This window comes from Balaenoptera musculus, chromosome 4 (assembly GCF_009873245.2).
Source record: "Balaenoptera musculus isolate JJ_BM4_2016_0621 chromosome 4, mBalMus1.pri.v3, whole genome shotgun sequence".
NCBI classification, from domain to species: Eukaryota; Metazoa; Chordata; class Mammalia; order Artiodactyla; family Balaenopteridae; genus Balaenoptera; species Balaenoptera musculus.
Window position 1 is genome coordinate 12,448,329 of NC_045788.1, and position 22,439 is coordinate 12,470,767.

Sequence of the window (22,439 nt, forward strand, 5' to 3'; positions counted from 1 at the left end):
ATATGAAAACATCGTGTTATGGCTTAATGGCAGAATTTTTCCTTCTTAGAAGTACATAAAATAATAATGCATGTAGCAGTCAATGATGTCTTACAGTGGGTGAAATGCAGGAGGGGAGAAGCTCATTTCTCACCCTGGAAGCATCTGGAGTCCTAAGTGACTTCTAAGAAATAGGGCACAGCATGCAGTGGGGGCTGAGAGACAGGGGTCAGAAAGGCCAACGACTGGCTGGTCTGGCTCATCCGCCACTGCCCAAAGCACCAGGCAGAGACCAGGACGGGCAGCGCTGAGCTTGGAAGCAAGAGGTGAGGTGCTGGAGACCGGACAATGTGGCCGGGCGGGTGGGGCAGGATGCTGGTGGAGGCCTCCCCAGCATGGAACAGAATGGAGGTTCAGGGTGCAAGGCTTGGGAGGGTGAGTGCCTCTGCCTGTCAGTGCCATCAATGACCAGACCAGCCCCAGGTCTCCTGTGAAAGAGAGGGCCCAGCCAAGCAGGGAGGAGATCACAGTGGACACGAAACTGTCTCCAGAGACAAGGGCTAACGGTGTAGGACAGGCAGCCTGGAGGAGGCGGGCACAAGGGGAAGCAAAGCCTTTATGGATCTGGTGTTAAGGAAGGAGTTAAAACTGTGCTGGGTCTGTGATTGGGACAAATGTTTCGGGCAGAATAACTCAACCACTTGAACCATTCATAGTGACTCCAGCACCATGTACTTTAAGATCTGTTCAAATATTGGCTTCAATACCCCATTTCCCAAACTAGAATATGGTTGGTTGAAATGGCTCCAACTTTTTGGGACCAAGTTGTTGACTGTTTAAACTGAACACGTGGTCCCCATAGGTATCAGGCACCTGCCCTCAGGCACTGCTGAGAAAATGCCAGTCCTCACTGTAGTAATATATTAATTACATCACATGGAGTCCGTTCCTGGAAAGGCCTGCTTGCCCCAAGCCTCCTTAACGCCTACTTGTTCTTCAAAGCTTGTCCTTCAAAGCTCATCACCCCTTTAGGGCAGCTTTCATTCCCCTCATTTGGGCTGCCATGGCAACTTGAGCATGCCTCCACAAGAGAACCATCCCACTGGCCAGAATTCTTCCTTTGATTTTCTTTTGGCCCTACTAGAACATGACTGTGTTTCCCCAGCATCTGGCATGTTACAATAGAGTAGGCCCAGTAAGCACTCAGTAAAATGCTTATTGAATGCATGCTTCTTGAAAAGTCTTTTCTCTTATGAAAGCTGAGCAAGCCAGTAGAAGCTCATTTTGAATATTAATTCATATTAATTTTTGTCCAAGATTTTTCTTTTTTTTTTGAAAAATAATTTTTTAAATTTATTTATTTGGCTGTGTCAGGTCTTAGCTGCAGCACGCGGGATCTTCATTGCAGCACGCGGGCTCTTCATTGCAGCACCTGACCTTCTCTCTAGTTGTGGTGTGCAGGCTCAGTAGTTGTGGCATATGGGCTTAGTTGCCCTGTGGCATGTGGGATCTTGGTTCCCTGACCAGGGATCGAACCTGCGTCCCCTACCTTGGAAGGCAGATTCTTAACCACTGGACTACCAGGGAAGTCCCTCCAACAAGTTTTTTCACATTGTGGCAAATAGCACTGGAATGGGATTCAAGACTCTTGTACAAGTCCAGGGGCCTTGTGTCCATTAGGCAACTTCCTGGTCTCTCTGGGTCTTGGTCTTCGCATCTCCTGTGCACATCTCAAGGGTGCCCTGTGTCTTCCATTATTTATCACACTGCCTGACACATAGTATGTGCTCAATAAATATTTGAATAAATCTGTGAAATGAACAAAAGGTTAGGATAAATTATCTCAAAGGTCCCTATTTGGCTTCCTAAATAATGCAAAGAAACACTTCTAGTCACTCTATCCAATCAAAACATGTATTAGTTCTTAATCCTTGTGATACCGTTTAACAAAGTCAGCTTACACTGGCTGCTTGGAGGTATCCTAGCAACTTATTACCATAGCAACATCACACTTCCTAGTCTTCAAATATGGGTACAGTCGAGATGAGCTGACCTAGTATTTACATTGAGGTTTGGAACTCAAGACCAGCCCTGCTGATTGTTATGTGATAAGGTTTTTGTGGTCCCTATGGAACGGACACTCCTCAAATTCTCTTCCACCTATTGGCTGATAACTGAAATTCTATGGTTCATCTCCTTAGTGTGAAGGGCCTTATGTCCTTCAAAAAACATAGAACATCCACTTTTTTTAAACCGTGTCCAATATCAGAACAAATATCTTTGTGTATTGGCTGCATGGAAATTTTAAAGATAACACTGGTGAGTTGAGAAGTCATGTTGCTTCAGTTTCATATTATTTTAAGGGAATTAAACTCACAAATCATTGTTTCAGGTCTGCTAGCATGACAGCTGGTGGCAGTTTATCAGACCGCAAGATAGGCCTCCAAGTGCATTCATTATAGCTAATTGTAATTACACTAAGATATAAGTTATTTATAGCAAGTGTTATTTTCATACATTTTAAGAGATAAACCAAGCCCATTGGATGAATGATAGATTTTTCTGATGTGAAGGAAAATCATTCTGCGTATGTAAGACTGTCCACCTTGATTATGCACGCCACTGCAAGGAATTTGGGTCTGGGATGAAAGGCAGGAAGTCAAATATAATTTTGGAAATGTACATACCTTTTCATTTTCTGATGGGCATATATTATTTATGAAGTTTTGGGTTGTAAGTAACAGAAGATCCAATTTAAACCTTTTTAGCTCATATACCTGGAAATCTGAGAAGTATGTAGATTTCAGGAATAGTTGACCCAAAGGCTCAATGACTTAGTTTTATTCTCTCTCTACACTATACTACTATAGTGAGGGCTCCATCTCAAGGCTGGTTCCCCTTATTTGTATCCAAAGCAAGAGTCCTTAGCTTTGCCATGATTGACCAGCCCTGACCAACCCCTATGGTCAAAGGGCAACCATGAACTTTGGCCTGGGTGGCCTAAAGCAGCGACTGTGCCCAGGGGAACAGGATTAAGTGAGGGTCGGTTCTATTCAGATCTCATGGCTGCTATTCAATGAGGGAGGAGAGAAAACCATAATGTCCAAACCACCCATAATGGTACCATGGAAGACAGACCATTACCTCTGAGTAAGTACATAATTACTTTTGTCAATCAAAGTGTAAAGGGAGCACAAAGGAAACTTGTATTGTTCTGCCTGTATTGTATTGTATTGTTCCCTATAGTTGAAGAATTTATGTGAAACCATTGGCTCTCCTTGGCAGCTTTCCCAGTTCCGTCCCACATTCAATTAGAGACTGGAGTCAGAAATGGATTTTGTAGCTTATATACCATGGTAACGGGAGGCCATAGTTAATCTTGTGTCCTAGCTTTTGTTGTTTAGAATGCGTGGGCAGAAAGAGTCAAATGGCCTGTCCTCTGTCTGGCACAAGCGTTCTGCTCTAAATCAAAGTGGAATAGTCAGGCCTCAGCAGCAGTATCTCAAATGGCCGATTTAAAAAAATTACTCACAAATTAGGCTGTTCTCCAAAGTGTGTTTCGAAACATTGATTTGCTTAAGTGACTCTAAAATCAGTAATATGGTTAAGACTCAAATTAATAGGCTGGTATAGCCTTTCAGGTTTATTTCACAGGCTCTACTTGGCCAGAACATTTTGCATTGATTCTTGTCATCCTTAAAGCAGACAAAGCACCACACTCCTTCCTCTGGAGGATCCAGAAGTAAAACACTGTCACCCCTCAAGTCCCTGGAGGTTGTGTGAGTGTGTATGTGTGTGTGTGTACATGTGTACCAAATGTGCTCACTTATGAACAGAGAACTGTGTGTCTACCCTGTACAAGCACTTAATCTAAATCATTTTATTTAATCTTCAGAGTCATTGTATTAAATATGAGTCCAATTTCACAGATAAGGAAACAGGTTTGCAGAGGCTAATGATTTGCCAGCTGTCCTAGAGCTGTAAGTTGCGAAGCCTGACTTGAACTCAGGTCTGCCTGTGGTCACAACTCAGGATCTGACCCACCAAGCTTCACCGCCTCACTCTTTCTCTGGCAGTTGCATTAAAGTTTTCATTTTGCTGTTAGCTTTGCCTCCTTCCCTGCCCTGTCAAACTCTATATTCATTGACTTGATACTGATTGAGCACCTCCCATATGCCAGACACTGTTTCAGGAGACACAGCAGAGAACAAAGTAGACAGAAATCCCTCCCTTCAGGAGCTTACATTTTATCAAGAATAAGCTCAGTTGTCTGTGTCCTGCTCTCCCAGATTTTCCCCCTAAATATCCTTTTCCTTCCAGTCCTTCAATAAACTCAGAGCATCTTTCCCAAAGGCTCCTTGCTCTGAAATATGATTCAACATTTCAGATTCACAAGGGCAGTGGGAATTTGCTTCTATTCTTCTGATCCAAGATACTCAGCTGCCCCCATTGTTTTGGCTTCAGGGGAGGCATCAGAGTCCTGAATTGACTGCTTGCCCAGTGGTGCATGGGCATATGTGCATGGGGGTGACCTGTGCGTCGAGGGATGGGTGTTTGGACTTAGTGTCACAGGCCCAGTTTTCAGGGGAGCAGGTCCTGAGATAGAGATTTTCAGGCAAGAAGTTTGTTGAGACGGGCTCTCAGGCACAAACTGATCGGAGGGAAATGAACTGCTGTGCAGCTACTTGACCTTAAACTGGCTTCCTCATTTTGGTAATACCAGGAACATGTATTTGACTGGCTTCTATTATTATTTAGTTCCTTTTTCTCTTAAGGACTATGATATTATTTTCTTTAGTTGTAGTTACATTTGGACCTCAAGTTATACAGATTATCTCCTTTAATCCTCAAAACACCCCCAATGAAATAGATAGCACCATCCCCATTTAACAGAGGAGGAGACTGAGGCACAGCGAGGTTTGGGAACATCCATGTGTTTACACTACTACGTGGCAGAGCTGATATCTGAACCCAAGACTACCTAACACTGGGGCCCGAGCTCTTATCACTGTGCTACCCTGACTCTCCCCCTTTCTCAAGGTTGGCCTCAGTCTCCTCTAAGTTTAGCAGTTAAGATATACTCTTGGACTGTCTATGACCTATTGATTTATTTATCAAATCATTCAACAAGCATATCATATTCTGGACAGTGTTCAGGGCACCAGAGCTATGATTTATAAGACAGACCCTCAGAATATCTCACAGGATGGTGAGGGGCTTCAGAGAAGTAAAAAGGCACTTAGGAGACAGAGTCATACGTGCTAAGCTGTGGAAAGCCTTGTGTACAATGGAGTACATAGGAAGGCTCTGAGCATTCGTGGGGGTGGGGAGATGCTCCGTGAAAGTGTCAAGGAGGGGATGTATGAGCAGGAGCCTAAAGCAAGTATCCAGGTAAACGTGTGTGTGCGCGTGCAGGAGTGGGCATGGGGAGATGTTCCAAGAAGCAGAAGGTTACACATGCTTGAAGTGGACCCAGAAATTGGGAGGAATCCAGGATGTCCGGGGCCCCACTTGAGAGGTTGGACATGGTAAGAGCTGTGACGGGGCAGGGGCAGATCAGGAAAGCCTTCCAAACCCCGTTACAGACTGGGTTTTGCCCTGAGAGAATTGGGAGACCACTGCAGGGTGTTAAATAGGGTGACATTATCCAATTTGCTTTTTGTTTTGCCAATACGTTTTTATTTTGTTTTCTTTTTTAAAGCTTTATTGCGATATAATTGCCATACAATAAATTACATGTATTTAAAGTATACGTTTGGTATATGTATAACTGATTCACTTTGTTATAAAGCAGAAACTAACACACCATTGTAAAGCAATTATACTCCAATGAAGATGTTTAAAAAAAAGTATATATATATATATACTTTGAGACAAGAAGAACCTAATACTAAAAAAAAAAAAAGTATGCGTTTGGGTGAGTTTCCACACACATATATCCTGCTGAAACCATAAACACCATCAGGAGAGCGAACATGTCCATCACCCCAAGCATTTTCTCCTGCCCCTTTTTAAATCCTCCCTCCTTGCCTCACTCAGAGCCCCAGACGACTGCTGATCTGCGTTCTGTCAGTAGAGATTAGTTTTTATTTTCCAGAGCTTTGTATAGATGGAATCAAAATTTTTATGTATTCTAAAGAGTACACATTTTTGTATTATTTCAGCAAGATTATGGGGACTGCCAAGTCAAGAAAGGATAAGAAGACTAGGGGCTTTAGCCAGTGAATTATTAGCTAAAGTAACTAACGCCTTCGGAAAGGGGCTCTTTCTGAAGTCACTCTGTTCATTGCATCACAAAGCGGCAAAGCTACGCCCCCTCCCGCGTCCTCTCTTAGGTCCTTGTTTCCGGGAGACAGAAACCTAATTCAAGCTGTCTGGAGTGTGCGCGTGCGCACACGTACACAGGATTTTATTGGCTCTGCCATGGAGAAGCCCAGCAGTCGTTGCCTTTAGGCATTTCTGCTCTAAAGACCTGATAGGACTTGGTTTTTCTTGATCACTTAGTTCTCACCTCTTTCACCTCCCATAACCACCGTTTCTGTTGCTGTTGTTGTGAGGACATTTAAGATCTCAGAGCAACTTCCATTGTATACAACCCCCAGTGTTGTTAACTGTAGTCACCGTGCTGCACACTAGCTCCCTGGAACTTATTCATCTTGTAACTGGAAGTTCGTGCCCTTTGGCCACCATCTCGCCTCTTCCCCACCCTCCAGCCCTTTAGAGAATATTTATTGTGTTTATTTAAGCTCTTGCCCGGTGAGTTCCAATCAACGTCTGCTGTTCCGTTTGTCGTCTTTAGGTGCAAGGTTATTTCACCCTGGGAACTCATGTTCCTGTTTTAAGCTATCCTCTCTGGTTTTGAGAAAGAGACAGATCCCTCCACGGGAGTTTAAGAAGAAGGGAAGGGATGAGCCCCTGGGCAGACCACTTTGGACCCCACAGAACCCCGCAGACTACAACATTCGGTACCGTGCTGCCAGGCACCTCCTGTGAGCAGGGGTTTCCTAGGTTAGAATCCGTCATCCTGGGGAGCTTGAGGTGGGAGAGGTGAGTGAGCGGATGCTAAGTATCAGCTGCCGGTCCAGTTTTCATCAGCTCCTCGCACCAGCAGGGCTTCTGTGGTACTTCTACGTACCCTGACAGCACTGGCCGCCTGCACTGATGCTGCAGGTTTCTGCGGCCAAGAGGCTGCTCTGATCCATCCACGGCCAGGCCATGGAGAGGGAAGAGAATTTAGAATCCTCTCTCTGCCCATACCCTCCGTCTGCTCTGCCCTCCCGCTGTCTCCCCCATCACACCAGCCTAGACAGCCTGCCTTCTCCCCAGGGGCATCTCACACTTTGGAGGTGTTGTTGATAGTTTTTCAGATGCACGACTGCACCTGCTTCTACAGCTTTTCTAGGGAGGCTCTGGGTTGGAGGGAGTTGGCAAGGTGGTCAGCGCGCTACTTTGTCAGAGTTACGAAAAGGCCTGCGCACACATCTCATTTTACAGAGCAGTCAGCGTGCCTGTGAGTACCACTCCTCTCCTAGAAGGAGTGATGGGGAGGGCAGGACCAGGAAACAGGGTCAAGGACCAGTGCTTTTTAAGGCAGAAGAAAAATGTCAAATTTGAGCCCCCTATTTTCTCCTCAAATTAAACCCAAGTTAAATATTCTTTTAGGCAATGACTCAGAAACTCTGAAAAGAGTTTAATAATAGCTCTTGATGATTCATTTGAATATTTTACTCTGAAGTTGCTTGTCTTTGAGGAATGTTGGTGTGAAACTTTTGCTCCCAGGAAGTATGGGTGAAGATCTAAGTACTCACTGCTTTGTGAAGTGGTTATGATAGTAGCAATTAATAATTGTATTTCTCTATGCTCTGCCAAAGCAGTTGGGCATTGCAGAAACACTTTATTATAAAGCAATAAATAGATAAATAGCTAAAAACTTTAATTAAGCTGCTTAATTAAATTAAACGGTAATTAAATTACCGTTTCATTCTTTTTTTTTTAAAGTGTCTACAAACTTTAAAAAATAATGTTTGGGGACTTCCCTGGTGGTGTAGTGGTGAAGAATCTGCCTTCCAATGCAGGGGACACAGGTTCGACCCCTGGTTGGGGAACTAAGATCCCACATGCTGCAGGGCAACTAAGCCCACGCGCCACAACTACTGAGCCCGTGCGCTCTGGAGCTCGCCCACTGCAACTAGAGAGAAGCCAGTGTGAGCAATGAAGAGCTTGTATACCGCAACTAAGACCCGAAGCAGCCACATAAATAAACAAATATTTAAAAAAAAGTGTTTGAACTAATTGCTTCAGGAGATACCAAAGATTATCCTTTGCAGAAATACATTATTAGAACTAAAAGTCCAAGATTCTAAAATGCATTCGATAGCAATGCTTTGATTTGAGGCAAAAACCTTTCCTAATGATAGAACCAAGAGGGTTCTCAGCCTGACAGTTTTAGGCCTCACCTGCCACTAGCTAGCTGTGTGACTCAGGGCAAGTCTCTTACTCACTGGGCCTCAGTTTCCTCATCTGTTAAGTGAGGTCACTGGAATAAATCTCTTAGACGAAAGGGCTATGGGACCTTTATCCTTGATATGAGGGAGAGGGTCCCAGTGCCTGGGAAATAGACATACCACCAGTTTCTACTACTTCTGCAACCCAAGGGTAAGGAAGAAAGGAAGCAGCCCAGAGCAAATTCCAACCTCAACTACAGGAACCAGTAAAGATTCTCAGCCACCTCCCAAATTATTTAAAATGTAATTCAGGAGAGACCGGCCAAGATGGCAGAGTGGAAACAACTTGAGCTCACCTCCTCTCATGGGCACACCAAAATCACAATTATCTGCAGAACAACCATGAAATGATGAAAAAGACCAGAAATTACCAGAAAAGATCTTCTGCAGCAAGACACAAGGAAGGAACCACAAGGACGTGGGTAGGAGGTGCAGATTCACAATACAGTCAAGACTCCAGCCTTTAGGTACCCCGTCCCAGCCCAGCATCCTTGAGGACTGAGGGCATGACAAGGCCACCATCGTGTCCCATGCACGGCTCACCAGTGTGCAAACTGCCCCTGGAGAAACCAAACCCCAGCCCAAGCCAGTGGGCAAACTGGGCTTGATATACCAGAGCACTCTTTTCACACAGTCTTCCAGGAATGGATCTGCTGGAGCATGAAATGTATCTGAGTGGTAGATATCATGAGAGAGAATGGAAAAGTGGAGCAGCCCAGGGTCCATCAACAGAGGAACAGTTAAACAAACCATGGTGCATTTATGCAGTGCGGATTACTTGTTAGTAAAAGGGGATTACAGATTCCATGCAACCACATGTATGAATGTCAAAAACACACTGAGTGAAAGCTGGGCTGAGAGAGAACATATTGTATTGTTCCATTTACATGAAACTCTAGAACATCCAAAACTGACCTGTAGGGGTGAGGTGGGGTGGTGGGCGTGGGGATGGACTGGAAAATGCAGTAGGGAACTTCCTGGGTGATGCAATGCTCTTTATCTTGATAGAGGTTTGGGTTACATGAGTGTATGGGTTTGCCAGTTAAGATTAGTGCACTTCATCACAGACACAGAAAACAAATTTATAGTTACCCAGGGGAAAACGGGGACCAGGAGGAGGGATAAATTAGAAGTTTGGGATTTGCATATACACACTACTATATATAAAATAGATAAACAACAAGTACCTACTACATAGCACAGGGAATATACTCAATATCTTGTAATAATAGAAAAGAATCTGAAAAAGAATATGTATACACACATATATGTATAACTGAATCTCTTTTCTGTATACCTGAAACTAACACAACATTGTAAATTAAGTATAATTCAATTTTTAAAAAATGGTTAAAAGAAAGATTAGTGCATTTCACAGTACATAAGCTTCATCTTAAAAAAAATAAATATTGAAGCTCTAGTTACTAGTACTATGTGTGCTGAAAAGTTTAGGGTGAAGGATGCTGGCATCTGCAACTTACATCGCATTACATCACAAATATGATGGCTGGATAAAGGGTGGATAGATGAATACAAATGTAATAGGGCAAGTAAAGTAAAATCTTAGTGGTAGAATTTAGGTGGTGGGTACATGGTTATCCTCTGTATAATTCTCTTAACTTTTATTTATGTCTGAAACTTTTTATAACAAAATGTTAGAGAAAACATGTGGGCCTTGTCATGCCCTCAGTCCTCAGGGATGCTGGGCTGGGACGGGGTACCTAAAGGCTGGAGTCTCCAGACAGGCACCTCAGGATCTGGAGTAGCCCCATCCACTGTGCAAATACCATTTTTATGAGTGCCCTGATGTGAAAAGCCTTGGGCAGCCCTGACTTAGGCTTAAAATGAGGGAGACATCCATCCCCCATGGAAAAAGAAACCGAGATGTTATGGAATCACACTTGAGATTTCAGCAAACTGTAAACAGATGTGTGCACACACACTGTACATTCAAAGGAAAGCCTCCAGGTGAAATAGGAATAATCCTAAGACCGTGTTGTAGTAATTCAGAAGGAAAGTGTGAAAAAGCCCTAGCAACTTTCATGTGGAAAATGGGAACAGCAGCAAGAGCGCACGTCTGAGTGTGGCTGAAACTGAAACAGTCAGCAAGCTCCAAAGGACTTTTACAGAAGCAGAGCCTGCCCTTTCGGTCCCCTTTTGGCACCTCTTTCCATCCTTGTAGAAATGGCCCGCATTCCGGCTTTGGAGTCTGGAGACTGAGGGCCGCCCCTCAATTCTTCCAATAACCAAGAGTGTGACTTTGGCAAGTGCTTTAGGGAAACGAGTACAAATTCCTATAAAAATGCACACACTGCCTATTTCCAAAATGGAATTTAGAGACAACTTCAGACAAAATAATCATTTTTTTTTCAGCATAATAATGGGATCTTCTTGATGTCCTTTGTTGTCAGAGCATACCAGTTACTGAGATCATCAGAGAACGTGGCATTTCACAGCTGCCAATGTCCAGACAAATCACCTCATCCAACACTTTTATTTCACAGATGTGAAAACCAGGGTCCAGAGAGTGTTCCCTCTGAAAACTGCAGAGCTACTTTGAGCTCATGAGTCCAAATCCAAGTGTACTTGAAGATTTCCCAGGGTGGGCAGGGCCGTGTTTAGAGGTGGCTGTAGGCTCAGGAAGTCTGTAGGCAGGCTGTCTGCTGGTGATCGGGGGTTGCTCAGCCTGAGGGGTCCCAGCACCTGTGCCCACAGGCTGCTGGGCGGGGCCAGGTGCTGGTGCTAATTTGGTGCCTGGGGGTACGGGACTTGACTGTATTGTGAGTCTGCACCTCCTACCCACGTCTTTGTGGTTTCTTCCTTGTGTCTTGCTGTAGAAGATCTTTTCTGGTAAGTTCTGGTCTTTTTCATCGTTTCATGGTTGTTCTGCAGATAATTGTGAATTTGGTGTGCCCATGAGAGGAGGTGAGCTCAAGTTGTTTCCACTCTGCCATCTTGGCCGGTCTCTCCTGAATTACATTTTAAATAATTTGGGAGGTGGCTGAGAATCTTTCCTGGTTCCTAGAGTTGAGGTTGGAGGTTGCTGTGGGCTGCTTCCTTTCTTCCTTGTCCTTGGGTTGCAGAAGTAGTAGAAACTGGTGGCATGCCTATTTCCCAGGCACTGGGACCCTCTCCCTCATCTCAAGCATAAAGGTCCCATAGTCCTTTCGTCTTCAAATTTCCTTCAGTGCCTGGATAGGTGTTTGGAACCATGGTGAAAGAAAGGGTCAGGTAGGGCATTAGCCTCCTGCTCCCATCCCCACATGACAGTGAGGCTCTGTAAGCTGCTGCCAATGCCTGTGGCAACAAGACCCTGGCTGAGGGGGGGAGGGGGGGAGAAACAGCATTTGCACCTAGTGAATGAATGGTATGGGAGTTGGGGCAGGTCATGTGACACTGCTCCCAGGGAGGAAGTAATCTCTAACATCTTCAGCTGGCTGGTGGCTCCTTTTGGAGAAGGCAAGGTAGGAGGACCAGAGCTGAGCTTCACTGGAGAAAGGGTAGAGTGCCCTCCAGTGCTCTGCTCCATCAGCCAGCCTCAGGCACCTGCTGCTGCCTTTTGGGGAGCCAGCTCTTTCTCCCAGCTGTGATGTGCCACCAGCCCCATCCAGGAGGAGCTTGAAATGCCTACAGGGTAGGTTTGATCACCCCCATTTTAGAGGTGAAGTAACAAATACCCAAATGATGAAGAGACTGGCACAAGTTGCACCGCTGGTAGTAAGTGGAAGAGCTAAGGCCCCAATCAGGCTTTTGGCCCCAACTCCAGTGCTCTCAGGTCTGTAACTCAGCATAGTGGTTTGGAAAGGTCTTCCACCTTAGTATTTGTAGGGCCTTGGACAAGACACTTGAGGTTCTAGTAGAGATGATATGAAGTCATATATGTGGAAGTGTTTACCACAGTGCTAGCAATAACAGGAGCTCAATAAATGGGCTAGTCATGGCAGGGTGGGAGTCGGGGAGGTAAAAACAAGAATAACACTGGGTCTTGGCCCTGAGGAAGTTCATTGTTATGAGCAGTTAGGCTCATGACCTGGTTTTGAACCATGGCTCACTGTAAAGCTGTGCCACTTTGGGAAAGTTACTTATTCTCTCCATGCCTCAGTTTCCTCATCTGTAAAATGGGTAAAATTGCAGTAAATACTTCCAAAGGTTATTGTGGAGATTAAATGAATGAATGCATGTGAATGCTTTGGCCATGCCTGATCACAGAAGGCTTGTGATACATGGTAGTTTTAAGTACTATTATATAAATACGTAAAAATGTAAATAAAAGATTTAGGGAACAGACAACAAAAACAATGGAAGGAATGACACAAGAGAAAAATAGGAACTCTTCAAGTATGTTCTAAGGAAAAAATTCGCTGCTATGTTTGGAAACACCTGCAGGTACAACTCATGACCAGATGGCAAATGATCTCGTTCTTAGTTGATCACAAAACAGAGTCCAGAGGATGATGCCAAATCTTTCTTTAAAAAAAAGTGCCATCTACTTATGCTATGGTTCACTCTAGGCGTCTTCTGCAAGGTCAAGTCCTCTGAACTTTCCATGTTCTAACTGGAGAAAGTCTTTGGTATAGAGCATTGTATTCTTTTCCTTTTGCTACTGTAGCAAATTAGTGCAAAGTTAGTGGCTTTAAGCAAAACAAAATTACTATTTTATAGTTCTGGAAATCAGAAGTCTAAAATCAAGGCTGCGTTTCTTCTGGAGGCTTCAGAGGAGAATCTGTTTCCTTGCATTTACCAGCTTCTAAAACCTGCCTCCATTCTTTGACTCATGGTCCCTCCCTTCATCTTCAAAGCCAGCCATATGTAGGATCTTTCCTCTCTGACCTCCCACCGGCCTCTTATAAAGATCCTGGTGATTATACAGGGCCCACTAGGATAATCCAGGATAATCTTCACATCTCAATGTCCTTAACTTAATCACACCTGCCATATAAGGTAACATATTCACAGTTTTGTGGATTAATGTGTAGACATCTTTTGGATGCCATTATTCAAGCCTATCACAAGCATCTCCAAGCCAAACACATCTTTCCTTTGCTAAAATGGGCGACCTTGTTTAGAATAACTTGCAGGATCTATTATGCAAATTCTTCACCCCACCACGTGTAAGGAGAGGAAAAAATGCCAATGGTGAGGGGAAGTAAGAACCCTGTCCTACTACTCATCCATATAATAATTGCTGTGGGAATTCTGGTGAGATCAGTAAAGGCAGTCTTTTTTTTGTTTTTTAATTATAAGAATGAATTTTGCTATTCATTTTTATCTTGCACATCAAAATTCATTGCAATCACTGCACACACATGGGAGAAGCAATGAATGCCAGACATTCCCTTTGTTCATGTCCATCGGACATCAATCACAAGACCTAAATTCAAAGATGGGAGTTTCAGGACTTCCCTAGTGGTCCAGTGGTTAAGATTCCGCTGGTAGCTTCCACTGCCATGTGGCATGGCCAAAAAAAAAAACAAAATAAAAATTGATGTTTCAAGGATGCAAAGGTAGACCTTTCTGGTAGGGGTTACCAGAATTGCTCCTCCTCATGGATGCTGACTAAAACACTTAACATGCTGAAACCCGGGATTGAACCAGGGACCTTTAGATCTTCAGTCTAACGCTCTCCCAACTGAGCTATTTCAGCTCCTTAGGGGTAAGCTTCCCTGACACTCATTTTTCAAAATGGAGATTGTTTTCAATCAATTTTTTAGAACATTTCAGTCTTTGAAAGTGTTGCTGTCTCATTGTCCAATATATTTATCCACCCAAAAAGTTTGGAATGTCTTCCACGTATGATGTTTGCATCCAGTTCCTGGTGGTGTGGGATGGTAGGAGGAGATACCGAAGAGAAATGATAGGGATTCATTGGAAAGCCTCTCTGCTCCTGTGACACAGCTCAGAAAATTACAGAAAAAAATTTTTTAAAATTTCTTAGAGTCCCTTATTTTTTCTCTTCTTTTCATTCATTCTTGAATAATCTTCAAAGATTCTGAGAAATGGATTAATTTTTGTTAATGTGGAATCAGTTTTCTGTTTCCGGGTGATAATTTCCAGTGAACTGGTTTCTTTGTTTTATACGCTTCCATCTACTCTGTCATAGTCTTTTGGCCCAGGTGAGAAGGTCTTGGAGAGGACTGACCCGGCTGAGAAGAAACTAAGAGCAGGAATGGTAACAATTTGGGTTTAGAATTTACTAGTCTTGAGCATAGCAATCCACCAAAAAAAGTCTAATTTAAAAATTGTAGAAATAGTGGAGTTAACTGAATAAATTTTCTAACAAAAGGAAATAGCTTTACCAAAGAATACAGAAAATGGGTATATTTCCTAACATACCAAAAAAAGAGGCAACTGTCACTTGGGGGTGTAGCTCAGTGGTAGAGCCCATGCTTTGCATGTATGAGGCCCTGGGTTCAATCCCCGGCACCTCCATGAGGATTTTATCATTTTTCTCGTCTCCAAGATATTTTATGCCCATACCTTCCTTCAGTCCTGCGGAATATGCTCTCCTACTTTTCCACTTTTCACTGCTTTTTTCCCCCTTGCTTACATGGAAAGTAAACATGATTGGTGCAACAGCAGAAGGAAGAAACAAGAGAAGAAGAAGGAAAAAAAAAAAGGCTTATTCCACATCCACGAATGTCACCAATTTAACCAGCTTTTTCACCGAGACTACCATTTTACGATACTACTTAAGAGAAGGAAGATCCAAAGTAAGACAGGGAAAAAAAAGAAAAAGAAAGAAACCTGTGTGCACTTTCTTTAGCCAGAATAACTAATCCTAAAGACACTAGCCATGGGAAAAATTAGGGTGCTGTGAGCACGATTCCAACCGCCTCTGGAAAAACACTTTGGAATGCAAACTGAATGCCTTAGACACATTCATGAACCTTTATTACATACCTGGAATAGAATACATGAATTAGAACAAGGGCTTCTGTTTCTCTGGCAAGAACCTGGAAAAAGACAAAATAAGGAAAGCTCCACCACCAACCTGCTTTAATTTTGGAGACAAAGTGTTGTTCATCCCCTGCCATAGAAAACACTTGGCTTTCAGATAAATTCAAGTAATGGAGAGGTCTTGGCTCCTAAATAGTCAACCATCTCTTTGTTTCCTTCCCATCCCTCCCACTGAATTCTCAAAAAGTTGAGAAGCAGATGCTCAGCAGCAAGTGGGTGCCGTGGAGGCAGGAGACGTTCCCTTTCAATAAACCAGACCCCGTGGGCAGTATTTCTGCTCAAAGTTTGTCCTTTGGGGACTGGTGGAATTGATGCTGTTTCCTTTTACAGATGGCTTAAGGGATCTGCAATTTCTGAAGAGATAATCACTTTACCTGGAAGCTGATGGCAGAAAATGAGACTTTTATTGGTCTTCTTCTAAGGAAATTTTAGGACCATAACAATCACCAGTATAAATCAAAAAAGAATGAGATCAGCCTAGGAGCAATCTCATTTCTTTGTTTTTTCACAAATACTAATAATAAACTCCTTACCTACTAGTCTTTTTTTTTGGCCGTGCCACATGGCACCATAGTTCCCTGGCCAGGGATCGAAGCCATCCCCCTGAAGTGGAAGCACAGAGTCTTAACCACTGGACCACCAGGGAAGTCCCAGTATCTACACATCTTAATGCATAACAACTCTCACTCTATCTATTCTTCAGAGGCCTTCTACTTCTAGCTGCATAAATGTCCAAACTTGAGATTCAGAGATATCAACAGAATTCCAGATTCAGTTTACAATGTGTGTAGGCAGACATCCTCAAGAGGCTATCTTGTAGGCATTTTAAATATGTCATATCCAAACCCAAACTCAACATTTCCCCTTTATTGAAGGTCAGTCTTTTTTACTGGAACTAAAAATTTTTAAATATCTTGAGAAAGGAACAGGTCCAAAATAAATTTTATTTACCCACCAGAACACTTTTATAGTGCATGATATATGCCAGGCACTGCTCTAAGCACTTCATACATAGTCATGCAATCTGCTAACAACCTCATGAAGTACATTCTATTATCATGGCCCTCATTCTATAGACCAGGAAACTGAGACAGGACCAAGGTGAAGGGATGAGCCCAAAGGTCACACAGCTAGAAGTGGTGGCTCCTAGTGAAGTGGTATCAGATGATCGTGGACAGCAGAACTCCTGGTTCCAGTGACCTTGGGCACTCACCACCCAGGGCTTTATGTATCCTCAAACCCACAATTCTCAGAATGTCCCATCAGGGAGGCTTTTTGTATAGATGGTACAGCATGAACATGGGGAGAAGTAGTTTTCACCTACTGGAATATCTTTTTCTCACCTCTGAAAAGAATAAGGGCCCCAGGAGAGAAAGGAGGAAGTACTTTTAGAATCCAAGAGCTGGGACAGATCTTAATGATTAACCTGATTATCAAGGTTACCCAAATTTCTAACCCCGGGGCAAAGCAAAGTAGCTGAGCTAGTGGGGGGGTCCAAGTGTTTTGCTTGGATCTTCTGCCTCAAGCAAGAAAACATCTTTCAAGACTCAAATTCTATGTGGAGTGGGCGGGTGGGGGGGGGGGTCGGGGGCATGGGGGTGGTGGTGGTGGGATGAACTGGGAGATTGGGATTGACATGTATACACTAATATGTATAAAATAGATAACAAATAAGCACCTGCTGTATAAAAAATAAAATAAAATTCAAAAATTCAAAAAAAAAGAAAAAAAAAGACTCAAATTCTAGCTTAAAAATTCATGAAATATTTTTTTAAAATTTTCCTATCCTTTTTTTAAAATTGAAGTATAGTTGATTTACAGTGTTGTGTTAGTTTCAGATGTACAGCAAAGTGATTCAGTTATATATATATTCAGTTATATATATATATATATATATGCTTTTTCAGATTCTTTTCTCTTATAGGTTATTACAAGATAATGAGTACTGTTCCCTGTGCTATACAGTAGGTCCTTGTCAGTTATCTATTTTATATATAGTGGTGTGTATATGTTAATCCCAAACTCCTAATTTATTCCTCCCCCATTCTAAACCTTCAACGTTTCTCTATTAATGAACTGTTTTTCGAAAAATAATTCTTTAAATAAAACTATCAGAACATTGAGGAAAAACCTTTTTTTCTTTCGTTCCCCCCCTCCCCAGCCTTTCCCTAATTTAAATAACATTTGTAGTATTTTTTTATCTTTATTTTGGTCTTCCCAGCACATGAAGTGTTTTGAATCTGAGAGGAGCCCTCCCATCGTAGAGCCTCCCCCTCCCCCGACAGAGGCTGAGTTCGCAGGTAGAGTACTCGCTTGCCCAGACTCCCTCCAGCCAGGGCTCCGGCCGGACTGGTGATCTAGGCTGTGCCAACCTGATACACCCGACAGCACTTGCACTCGGGAACCGAAGGGAAACAATGGCCCCCGACAACATATGTTGGCATCAGAACAGCAGTGAGGCATCACTTGGGGGTCTGCCCTCTGGGCTTGAAACCTGGTCCTCCAGACATCTCAACATTTCTGCGAGCCCACAGGTATCCAATGAGTATATTCTTTAGCCAGAGTCTCCTATCACTTGTAACTAAACCCTTGGTAATATTTGTATTTGCAAATACTTATCAAACACCATGTGCCAGAAACTGGTCTAAGAGTTTCTCATGTACAGACTCACTTCATCCTCACAGTAACCCCATGACACGGGTACTATGATTATGCCCCTTTTACTGGTGAGGAGACTGAGGCATAGTAAAGAAAGCAATTTGAGGCTAAGTAATTTGCCCCAAATTATTATTTTTAAAAATATTTATGTATATATGTATGTATGTATTTATCTGGCTGCGCCGGGTCTTAGTTGCGGCATGTGGGGTCTTTGTTGCAGCATGTGGGATCTAGTTCCCCGACCAGGGATCAAAGCCAGACCCCCCGCATTGGGAGCGTGGAGTCTTAACAACTGGACCACCAGGGAAGTCCCTTTTAAAAAAAAAAAAAAAATATTTATTTATTTGGCATTTGCTCCAAATTATAAGCAATGAAGTAGCAAGGCTAGGATTTGAACCAGTCTGTCTGGATCTAAATCTGAGCTCTTAATCACCACACATACTGCTTCTCTACAGGTTTTAAATTTTATTTATTTATTTATTTTACTGATTACATAATAACTGCTCATCATAGAACCATTCAAACACTATAAAGAGTAGAAAAAAGAAAATAAAGCAACAGTACTGCTTATAGTAAACCATTGTCTATAGCTGTACTAGCTACTTAAGTTTAATTAAAATTAAATAAATTAAAGATTTGGTTCCTCGGTCACACTAACCACATTTCACGCGCTCAGTAGCCACATGCGTCTCCTGGTTACTGGTTTGGATAGCACAGCATGAATAGAACACGTTTCCATCATCATAGAAAGTTCTGATCGGCAGCCCTGGGTAATTTGGCCTTTTTGTCATAGTTCTCGTGGACAGTGAACAAATACATGTAATTTTATATAAATGGAGTATTTTGCATGCTGTTTTTATTGTGGGACTCTTTAGTTATTCTCTCTTACCTACGGCTTATTTTTTTCTTGCTTTGACCCCTCCCTTCTCTTGTCGGGATAAGCCAGATGGGTAGGAGCCCTTCCGGGCCTTCCCCTGGGCTCTTACCCTCATGGAAAATTTCATATCACACGTAGAAGGGCTTGTAGTTGGTAAACATTTGCTTTTTTCCATTAATAAAACATTGTTGAAATACTTCTGAGTCAGCCAATACAGCTCTAACTTATTCTTGTTAGTGGCCTTGTGGAATTCCACGGTTCAGATATAACGATATTTTGAGGTACCTTCAGCCTCTTTCCCAGGAATAGGATTAGATTGAAAGGCATGTTTATGTTTAATTTTCATAGATATTACCAGATTCTAGCCCAAAGGTGAGACTGATCCCCATTTTCTCCTGCAATGAGTGAGTATATTCTGCCTTCTCCCTTCCCCTTCTATCTCACTGCCCCCAGACACTCCACATCTTGGTCTAGCATTAGGTGCTGTCACACCTCTAGATTTTTCCAGAATTATGATTGAAAAATGGTGTCTCTCTCCAGTGGCAAACCGACCCCGGTGAGAGCAGGTGCTCAAGGTACAAGCAATAAAAGATTGCAAACAATGTCAGTTTGCTTTTATCCATCACCACATGTAGGCCATTCTAAAATGTCAGTGATAATGTACTCCCTCCCTCAAAAATCTTCTGTTGCTGTTGGTGGGAATGTAAATTGATATAGTCACTATGGAGAACAGTATGGAGGTTCCTCAAAAAACTAAAAATAGAACTACCATACGACCCAGCAATCCCACTCCTGGGCATATATCTGGAGAAAACTCTAATTCAGAAATATACATGCACCCCTATGTTCATAGCAGCACTATTTACAATAGCCAACACCTGGAAGCAACCTGAATGTCTATCGACAGATGAATGGATAATGATGTGGTACATATATACAATGGAATACTACTCAGCCATAAAAAAAGAATGAAATAACGCCATTTGCAGCAGCATGAATGGGACTAGAGATTATCATACTAAGTGAAGTAAGTCAGAAGGAGAAAGACAAATACCATATGATATCACTTATTTGTGGAATGTAAAATATGACACAAATGACCATATCTATGAAACAGAAACAGAAACAGACTCACAGACATAGAGAACAGACTTGTGGTTGCCAAAGTGGAGGGGGTGAGGGAGGGTGGATTGGGAGCTTGGGATTAGCAGATGCAAACTATTATATATGGAATGGATAAATAACAAGGTCCTACTGTATAGTACAGGAAACTATATTCAATATACTGTGACAAACCATAATGGAAAAGAATATGAAAAAGAATATATATATGTATAACTGAGTCATTTTGCTGTACAGCAGAAATTAACACAACATTGTAAATCAACTATACTTCAGTAAAATAAATTTTAAAAAAAATCTTTTGTTGGCCTACATTCTAAGCTATTGCTGTGGGTACTGTTGAGTTTTAATAATATGTGTAAGCTTCGAGTCCCAGCTATACAACTGGCCTCAAATGCACACAAACTCAGCCACACATATTTGTTTAAAAGTGAATTATAATGTTTTTCAATAATTTTAGCTGACTTCAGGTGTGGCTTGTGTCTCCAGTCCCTATGGTTCCACACACTCGTGTTTACACTGGAGATTCATAATAAACCAGGAGAGTTGGATGTAATTTTTCTGTTTGGAGATTGAAATACACAACAACTTTTTCAAATAGAATCAGCCTTGAATCACGTATTCTGAAGCGCCAAGCTTTAACATTGTTCCTTGAAGGTCAGTGCACAAAAACTGTGGAGAAAGCCAGGAATAATACAACAACTGCTAAAAAGTAAGGAAATAGGCAATTCCATGGAAAACAGAGTCAAATTTTGAAGAAGAACTCCAGGAAACATGACAAAAGGTGCTGGTCTTCTATTGCCAGAAGAAATCAAAAGGACAGTCTTTGAACACCTGGATAGTTTTCACCAGGAACAGGACACTCATTCTAAAGCAATGGATCAAATAATTTCAATGTTCACTATTTAGTCATTTTCTTTAAATTCAGTGTAAGAGGAAAATCTTCAGGGATTTTACTAAATGTAATAGAAATTTATGATGAATCTTCTGGTGAAAACATTTCAGTGGAAATGTTTGAGCTACAGAGACATATGAAGACCACTGAGAACAATCTCCAAGAAACAAAGATGTGGAAAATGCTGCATTTCTGACATTCATTATAAATTGAGGTTTTTATGAATTGGTCAAATTTATCTTTATGTTTAAGACTTTTTTTTTGAGAACTAGGTGCCTCTCTTTTTATTTATTTATTTATTTGGTTGCACTGGGTCTCTTAGTTGCAGCAGGCAGGCTCCTTAGTTGCAGGAGGTGGGCTCCTTAGTTGTGGCATAGAAACTCTTAGTTGCGGCATGCATGTGGGATCTACTTCTGTGAGCAGGGATCAAACCCGGGCCCCCTGCATTGGGAGCGTGGAGTCTTACCCATTGCGCCACCAGGGAAGTCCCTGTTTAAGACTTTTCTTAATGATTTGAATAACTTACTTCGAGTGAAAGAAAACTTTCAGAATTAAAATTAATAAAAACTGTCTTCCATGAACTGTTAGTGAAGAGATAGGTAGGCAAATCTGGCTATTCTATGTAACATGAATATGCAAATTTGGACCAAATTATTGACATTTGCAAAAGTTAAGGCTCAAACACAAGAACTATAATGCTATTTCATCACTGAGATGGCATAGGTAGGTTTTTCTTTTTCAAAAATTACATTTATATAATTTTGAAATGTTAATCATCTTTTATCCTTTGTAATGTAATACTTATTTAAAAATTTATTTACTGACATAATTATGCACATGCAATTCAATAATAGAAACATTTACTGTCTTCATTTCCCTTCTGATCATTGTTATCATTAGTTTCATTTCGTAGTTATTACTGAAAATCCTTTTGCAGTAGAGAGGAGGGTAGGATGTTATAAAATGATTCAAAAGATACAAAATATTTTCAAACAGCTAGATTCGGCCTTGAATAATATCCTGATACACTGAGCTTTATAGTTTTTCCTTGAAGGTTGGTGCACAGGAATTGTGAAGCCATTGGGCACTTGTTGGCGTGATTAGCGCAAGAATGACCACAGACATCAAGCAGGAGAGGCACGACCACCAGAGGAGCCATAACTGATTGAATGAGCCATTTGCAGCTTCACTGCACCACCTCGGGTCCTTGGATCCTCATGGCTTATCTTTGAAATAAGCCCCTTTCTTTCACATGCATTTCCCTGACTGTAGAGAAGCTGAGCAGTTTTTCATGTTTATTGGACATCTGACAGCCTTCTTCTATAAATTCCTCATCTGTATCCTCTCTGGGATGGTGATACTCAAGCTGTTTGTGTCTGGGACCCCTTTGAGAATATGATGAAGCTTACTATGCATCCTTTTCTGAGAAAAATACACATGTGTTAAC

At 42.1% G+C, this 22,439-nt stretch overlaps 2 non-coding genes across 2 annotated transcripts; one reads left to right on the top strand and one right to left on the bottom strand.

Moving 5' to 3' along the window:
- Window positions 1–14,054: 14,054 nt before the first annotated feature.
- TRNAF-GAA lies at window positions 14,055–14,127 on the bottom strand. The gene has a single exon. It is a non-coding gene; the product is annotated as a tRNA-Phe (tRNA).
- Window positions 14,128–14,840: 713 nt separating this feature from the next.
- On the top strand, window positions 14,841–14,912 carry TRNAA-UGC. The gene has a single exon. It is a non-coding gene; the product is annotated as a tRNA-Ala (tRNA).
- The last annotated feature ends 7,527 nt before the right edge of the window (window positions 14,913–22,439 follow it).